Source organism: Phoca vitulina, unplaced genomic scaffold (assembly GCF_004348235.1).
Source record: "Phoca vitulina isolate PV1807 unplaced genomic scaffold, GSC_HSeal_1.0 scaffold58, whole genome shotgun sequence".
In the NCBI taxonomy this organism is placed as follows: Eukaryota; Metazoa; Chordata; class Mammalia; order Carnivora; family Phocidae; genus Phoca; species Phoca vitulina.
In genome coordinates this window covers 185,888-194,891 of record NW_022589761.1, presented here as the reverse complement: position 1 = coordinate 194,891, position 9,004 = coordinate 185,888, and positions in this window count along the sequence as shown.

Sequence of the window (9,004 nt, the reverse complement as noted above, 5' to 3'; positions counted from 1 at the left end):
TAGATTATAGCAGCACAGACAGAAACAAAGACAGTGTGGCCTGGAGAGCTCACTGAAGAACAGACTGCGATCTCTCTGCTCTGAGGCAGAGGGTTGGAAACGGTCTCTTCTGCTCTGACTCTCAGAAGAGACACAGAAAGCTGCCATGGAAAGCTGCCAGAGAACAAAAGCCCTAAAAAACTGATTCCCACTAAACACATCCCTGCCCACAGGGGGGCAGGGCAACTCTGCCCAGAGAGGGTTTGCCTGAGTAACAGCATGGCAGGATGGGAAAACAAGAGGCCAACAACCCTAAGGTCCCTAGAAAACAGGTGCATCTTGCTTGGGTTCTGGTCAATAATTTGGACTCTATACAGTCCTTCAACCACCCATCAACGGAATGACTAGGAGGAGGAACCCCCAAAATAGAAAAGACTCAGAGATTATGACTTATGCAGCAGATTTAAAAATGGATGGAGACATAACCAAGATGTCGGAGATGGAATTCAGGCTAGCAATTGTGAAGACAATGGCTAGAATGGAGAAATCAATTAATGGCAACATAGAGTCTCTAAGGGCAGAAATGAAAGCTGAATTGGCAGAACTTAAAAATGCTATCAATGAGATCCAATCCAATCTAGATAATCTAACAGCTAGGGTAACTGAGGCAGAAGAACGAATAAGCTACCTGGAAGAAAATATAATAGATAAAAAGGGAAAAGAGGAGGCCAGGGAAAAACAACACAGAATCCATGAAATTATACAATCAGAGAAATAAGTGACACATGAAGTGTTCCAATGTCGGAATAATTGGAATCCCGGAGGGAGTGGAGAGAGAGAGAGGACTAGAAGGTGTATTTGAGCAAATCGTAGCTGAGAACTTCCCTAATCTGGGGAATGAAACAAACATTCGTGTCCTAGAGGCAGAGAGGACCCCTCCCAAGATCAGGCTAACACCCGGCATGTAAGAGTAAAACCCGCAAATCTTAGAACCAAGGAAACCATCTTCAGGGCAGTTAGGGGGAAGAGATTCCTTAGGTACAGAGGGAGGAACATCAGAAAAGCGTCCGACCTATCCACAGAGACCTGGCAAGCCAGGGTACTAAATGAGAAGAATATGCAGCCAAGAATACTTTATCCAGCAAGGCTGTCATTTAGAATGGATGGAGAGATGCAGAGCTTCCAAGACTGGCAGAAACTGAAAGAATATGTGGCCACTAAGCCAGCCATGCAAAAAATATTAAGGGGGGGTCTATAAAAGGAGAAAGACCCCAAGAGTGACATACAACAGAAATTTACAAGGACAATCTATAAAAACAACGTCTTCACAGGCAACATGATGACAATTAATTCCTATCTTTCAATAATCACTCTCAACGTGAATGGCCTAAATGCTCCCTTAAAACGGCACAGGCTTGCAGATTGGATAAAAAGACAGGACCCATCCATATGCTGTCTACAAGAGACTCATTTTGAACCTAAAGATACATCCAGACTGAAAGTGAAGGGATGGAGATCCATCTTCCATGCCAGCGGACCTCAAAAGAAAGCTGGGGTAGCAATTCTTATATCAGACAAATTAGATTTTAAACTAAAGTCTGTAGTTAGAGACACAGAAGAACACTATATCATTCTTAAAGGATCTATCCAACAAGAAGATCTAACAATTGTAAATATCTATGCCCCCAACATGGGAGCAGCCATCTACATAAGCCAACTGTTAACCAAAATAAAGACTCATATTGATAACAATAGGTTAATTGCAGGAGACCTCAATACTCCACTCTCAGCAATGGACAGATCATCTAAGCAGAAAATCAACAAGGAAACAAGAGCTTTGAATGATACACTGGACCAGATGAACCTCATAGATATATACAGAACATTGCACCCTAAAACAACAGAATACTCCTTCTTGAGTGCACGTGGAACTTTCCCCAGAATAGACCACATACTGGGTCACAAATCAGGTCTCAACTGATACCAAAGATTGAGATTATTCCCTGCATATTCTCAGACCACAATGCTTTAAAACTGGAACTCAATCACAAAAAAAAAAAAAAATTGGCAGAAATTCCAACACCTGGAAGCTAAAGACCACTGTGCTCAAGAATGTTTGGGTCCACCAGGAAATCAAACAAGAACTTAAACAATTCATGGAAATCAAAGAGAATGAAAATACATCGGTCCAAAACCTATGGGATACTGCAAAGGCGGTCCTAAGGGGGAAATACATAGCCATCCAACCCTCACTCAAAAAAATAGAAAAATCCCGAATTCACCAACTAACTCTACACTTTAAAGAACTAGAGAAAAAGCAACAAACGATGCCTAAGCCATGCATTAGAAGAGAAATAATTAAGATTAGAGCAGAGATCAATGAATTAGAAACCAGAAACACAGTAGATCACATCAACAGAACTAGAAGGTGGTTCTTTGAAAGAATTAATAAGATCGATAAACCCTGGCCAGACCTATCCAAAAGAGAAGAGAAAGGACCCAAATTAATAAAATTATGAATCAAAGGGAAGAGATCACGACTAACACCAAGGAAATAGAAAAAAAATTATTAGAAATTATTATCAACAACTATATGCCAATAAACTGAGCAATCTGGATGAAATGGATGCCTTCCTGGAAACCTATAAGCTGCCAAGACTGAAACAGGAAAAAATTGACAACCTGAATAGGCCAATAACCAGTAACGAGATTGAAGCAGTGATCAAAAACCTCCCAAAAAACAAGAGTCCAGGGCCTGATGGATTCCCTGGGGAATTCTGCCACACATTCAAAGGAGAAATAATACCTATTCTACTGAAGCTGTTTCAAAAATAGAAACAGAAGGAAAGCTTCCAGACTCATTCTATGAGGCCAGCATGACCTTGATCCCCAAACCAGACAAAGACCCTATCAAAAAGGAAAATTTCAGTCCAACATCCCTGATGAATATGGATTCCAAAATCCTCAACAAAATCCTAGCTAATAGGATCCAACAATACATGAAAAGGATCATCCACCACGACCAAGTGGGATTTATCCCCGGGATGCAAGGGTGGTTCAACATTTGCATATCAATCAATGTGATAGAACACATTAATAAGAGGAGGAAGAAGAACCATATGGTCCTCTCAATTGATGCAGGAAAAGCATTTGACAAAATACAGCATCCTTTCCTGATTAAAACTCTTTAGATTATAGGGATAGAGGGAACATTCCTCAGGTTCATAAAATCCATCTATGAAAACCCACAGCGAATATCATCCTCAATGGGGAAACGCTGAGAGCCTTTCCCTTAAGATCAGGAACACATCAAGGATGCCCACTCTCGCCACTATTGTTCAACATAGTACTAGAAGTCCTAGCAACAGCAATCAGACAAGAAAAAGAAATAAAAGGTATTCAATTTGGCAAAGAAGAAGTCAAACTCTCTCTTTTCGCAGATGACATGATACTTTATGTGGAAAACCCAAAAGACTCCACCCCCAATTACTAGAACTCATACAGCAATTCAGAAATGTGGCAGGATAAAAAATCAATGCACAGAAATCAGTAGCTTTCTTATACACTAACAACGCAACTGTAGAAAGAGAAATTAGAGAAACCATTCCATTTACAATAGCAACAAAAACCATAATATACCTTGGAATAAACTTAATCAAAGAGGTAAAGGATCTATACTCTAGGACAGAACACTCATGAAAGAAATTTAAGAAGACACAAAAAGTTGGAAAAATATTCCATGCTCATGGATCGGAAGAATAAACATTGTTAAAATGTCTATGCTACCCAGAGCAATCTCTACCTTCAATGCCATCCCAATCAAAATTCCAATGACATTTTTCAAAGTGCTGGAACTAATAATCCTAAAATTTGTATGGAATCAGAAAAGACCCCGAATCGCCAAGGAAATGTTGAAAAAGAAAAACCAAGCTGGGGGCATCACATTGCCCGATTTTAAGCTATATTACAAAGCTGTGATCACCAAGACAGCATGGTACTGGCACAAAAACAGACATATAGACCAATGGAACAGAATAGAGAACCCAGAGAGGGACACTTAACTCTATGGTCAAATAATCTTTGACAAAGCAGGAAAAAACATGCAATGGAAAAAAGACAGTCTCTTCAATAAATGGTGCTGGGAAAATTGGACAGCCACATGCAGAAGAATGAAACTCAACCATTCCCTTACAGCATACACAAAGATAAACTCAAAATGGCTGAAAGACCTCAATGTGAGACAGGAATCCATCAAAATCCTAGAGGAGAACATAGGCAGTAACCTCTTTGACATTGCCCACAGCAACTTCTTTCAAGATACATCTCCAAAGGCTAGTGAAACAAAAGCAAAAATGAACATTTGGGACCTCATCAAGATAAAATCTTCTGCACAGTAAAGGAAACAGTCAACAAAACAAAGAGGCAACCCACAGAATGGCAGAAGATATTTGCAAATGACACTACAGACAAAGGGCTGGTATCCCAGATCTATAAAGAACTTCTCAAACTCAACATCCAAAAACCAAATAATCAAGTCAAAAAATGGGGAGAAGACATGAAAAGACACTTCTCTGAAGAAGACATACAAATGGCTAACAGATACATGAAAAAATGTTCATCATTATTAGCCATCAGGGAAATTCAAATCAAAACCACATTGAGATACCACCTTACACCAGTTAGAATGGCAAAAATGGACAGGGAAAGAAACAACAAATGTTGGAGAGGTTGTGGAGAAAGGGGAACCCTCTTACACTGTTGGTGGGAATGCAGGTTGGTACAGCCACTTTGGAAAACAGTGTGGAAGTTCCTCAAAAATTTAAAAATAGAGCTACCCTGTGACCCAGCAATTGCACTCCTGGATATTTACCCCAAAGACACAGATGTAGTGAAAAGAAGGGCCATATGCACCCCAATGTTCATAACAGTAATGTCCGCAATAGCCAAACTGTGGAAAGAGCCGAGATGTCCTTCAACAGATGAATGCATAAAGCAGATATGGTCCATATATACAATGGAATATTACTCAGCCATCAGAAAGGATGAATACCCAACTTTTACATCAACATGGATGGGATTGGAGGAGATTATGCTAAGTGAAATAAGTCAAGCAGAGAAAGTCAATTATCATAAGGTTTCACTTATTTGTGGAACATAAGGAAAAACATGGAGGACATTAGGAGAAGGAAGGGAAAAGTGAAGGGGGGAGAATCAGAGGGAGAGATGAACCATAAGAGACTATGGACTCTGAGAAACAAACTGAGGGTTTTGGGGGGGGGGACTGGCTAGCCCAGTTATGGGTATTAAGGAGGGCATGTACTGCATGGAGCACTGGGTGTTATATGAATACAATGGATCGTGGATCACCACATCAAAAACTAATGATGTATTGTGGTGCCTGGGTGGCTCAGTCGTTAATTGTCTGCCTTTGGCTCGGGTCATGATCCCAGAGTCCTGGGATCGAGCCCCGCATTGGGCTCCCTGCTCAGCGGGAAGCCTGCTTCTCCCTCTCCCACTCTCCCTGCTTATGTTTCCTCTCTCGCTGTGTCTTTCTCTGTCAAATAAAATCTGAAAAAAAAAAAAAAAAAAACAACTAATGATGTATGGTGACTAGCATAACATAATAAAATTTAAATACCACAAAAAAAAGTTTTAATAAAAATTTCTCTGTTGTAACAGATTTTAGAGTCAAGAAGCATATACTTCACACTCATATACCTTGTTTTTCTATTTAATTATTATGTGATGATGGGCTAGCAATTTAGTCTCTCGAGACTTCATTTCCTCAGGTGTCAAATGGAGCTGATAATGAATGAACAAAAGTTATCTTGTTGGTAATATTACTTAATACAAGGTAGAAGAACAAGGTATTATTTTATTTATATGTTAAACTGGTAGACGTTTCTTCTTAAAGATAAAATTCAGTGTTGGTCAGGATACAAGGAAAGGGTGTATACATACTCCTATGGTAGTGATGTAAATTGGTAAAGCTTCCTGAAGGGCAATTTTACAATATGTATCAAAATTTTTAACATGTTTATGCCCTTGACCTAGTAATTGCTCTTCCAGGATTTGATACTAAAAAGCTAATCAGGGATGTGACAAACTTTGATGAACAACCTTGTTTGTAAAGTGCTATTCATAATTACATAAAATTGAAATCACTCAATGCCCAACAATAGGGAAGTACTTAAATAAATCAAGATGTATTTTATATAATAAAATAGTGTACAACTTTTTTTTATTATGTTATGTTAATCACCATACATTACATCATTAGTTTTTGATGTAGTGTTCCATGATTCATTGTTTGCGTATAACCCCCAGTGCTCCATGCAGAACGTGCCCTCTTTAATACCCATCACCAGGTTAACCCATCCCCCCACCCCCTCCCTTCTAGAACCCTCAGTCTGTTTCTCATAGTCCATAGTCTCTCATGGTTCATCTCCCCCTCCGATTCCCCCCCTTCGTTTTTCCCCTCCTGCTATCTTCTTTTTCTTTTTTTTAACATATAATGTATTATTTATTTCAGAGGTACAGGTCTTGATTCAACAGTCTTACACAATTCACAGTGCTCACCATAGCACATACCCTCCCCAATGTCTATCACCCAGCCACCCCATCCCTCCCACCCCCCACCACTCCAGCAACCCGCAATTTGTTTCTTGAGATTAATAATTCCTCATATCAGTGGGGTCATATGATACATGTCTTTCTCTGATTGACTTATTTCACTCAGCATAATACCCTCCAGTTTCATCCACGTCGTTGCAAATGGCAAGATTTCATTCCTTTTGATGGCTGCATAATATTCCATTGTATATATATACCACATCTTCTTTATCCATTCATCTGTTGATGGACATCTTGGCTCTTTCCACAGTTTGGCTATTGTGGACATTGCTGCTATAAACATCAGGGTGCGGGTGCCCCTTTGGATCCCTACATTTGTATCTTTGGGGTAAATACCCAGTAGTGCAATTGTTGGATCATATGGTAGCTCTAAAATAGTGTACAACTCTTAAACAATGGCTTAACATGTATTCTTAACAAGGTTGTTTTATATTTTATAACCATACCTACATCAAGACATAAAATACACACAGAGAAGTAAAAATATAGTTGGATAACATAGCATGATCTTATTTTTGTATATGTGTGTACATGTACCTATGTTGAGAAAAAGTCTAAAAAGTATGTAGAGCAATATTTTATTTTTTTATTTTTATTATTTTTTTAAGATTTTATTTATTTATTTGACAGAGAGAGACACAGTGAGAGAGCGAACACAAGCAGGGGGATTGGGAGAGGGAGAAGCAGCCTTCCCGTGAGCAGGGAGCCTGATGCGGGGCTCAATCCCAGGATCCTGGGATCATGACCTGAGCCAAAGGCAGACGCTTAACAACTGAGCCACCCAGGAGCCCCAGAGCAATATTTTAATAGTGGCTGTTGTTTGGGCAATGAAAGCACACCTTATTTGAGTATTCTTCTTTGAGCTTTTATATTTGTCAAAATTTCTATCTGCTTTGAAACCAGAAAAAAAATATTTTTAAGTTATTTTATATATGTTTAAGTATTTGGCAAACAAAAATACTGATCCATTATGATATCTTTTGTCTTATTCCTTCTGATGGCTCTCTCCACCCTCTCAGGATGGGAGGGTTCCACTTCTGGGCTCTCAATGGTACAGGTAACTACTCATAAAGTAGGCACCACTGTCCTTCCCCTCCTGGCCCTCTATCCTGGAACAGTTCAGCACATACCATCCAGAGGCTCTGAGACTCAAGGCTCAAAGCAACCAACCTGCCAATGACAGAAAAGGCATGCAACATATTGATTGCTTTGGTCACTTGCTGTGCATTTAGATAATAGATCATAGACTGGGACTATGGAGAGAGGAACATCCTGGCCAACACTCTATCATCTCCCAAGCTATGGATTTTGTCATTACTGTATTTGCCTTGTGTTACAGTGGGTGAAGATTGTATTTGTGATTGATGGCAGCAGATGGGCAATTTATTCTGCTGTTTACTTTTTATGATGGTGAATGTGGGAGTAAATGCAGTCAGAACACTTGGCTAAGCATTTGCTAATATCTTCTATTGGCCAAGATACACAGGGAATTTATCTGAGGTCCACAAACACAGCCTTCTAATAGAAAAGGGGCCCAGGCTGCTTGGAAGCTGCACTGCCCAGAGACCCAGGAAAGGGGTGCCAGGCCCTTGACACTCATTATCTAATGTATGCTCCATGGTCAGTTGGGAAGAGGTATGATTATCCCTACTTCACTGAGATGAGAGGCAGGGAAGTCTTCTTCAAGGCCACATAGCTGGTAGCTATTGAGCTAGGGTTTGAGGGCAATTCTTCTGATGATTATTCTTTTTGCTAGCCACACTACCTCAGTGTCTAGGATCTGGTTCTCCCAGAAGCAGACCCTGAACCAATGACTGATTAAGGGGATTTAAAAAAAAAAAAAAGCCAACAAAAACACACTAGTAGGGTATGGAGGAAGCAAGACAAGGAATGAAAAGAAGTCAAGCAAGGTTGTGATTTCAGGTGAATTCCTAGCCAGATTGATCCCAGGGGGAACTCTGGAGCATAAATCACACCTCAGAGTTTGTCCTTAAAGTGAAGGAGCTGAGCTTTGTAGTCTCACACCAGTTAATCATTGGCTATGAGCCATCTTGAATTGGGGAAGGAGAGCATTTCCCATGGGTAGGCAACCCCAGCATGCAAATGCAATCCCCTGAGAAAGGTCCAGAAAAGCACAGGGTAGAACACACATAGGTAGTGACAGGGATCTGAAGGGATGTGGGCAGGACACCATCAGTGTCCTAGAAAAAGGTGAGGCTGAGGAAAAAGAAATCCTGGGTCCAAGGTCTGGGGACTAGAATTTTGAGCTAACTCTCAGCTGAAAATGACCTCCAGATCAGTTTCTCCAAGCCCTGAATCTGGCAAGGAGATAGCTGGGGTAAGGCTTGGGAAGGGCAAATGAGCCGCACTGCTCTGAACCTCACCTGTCAGA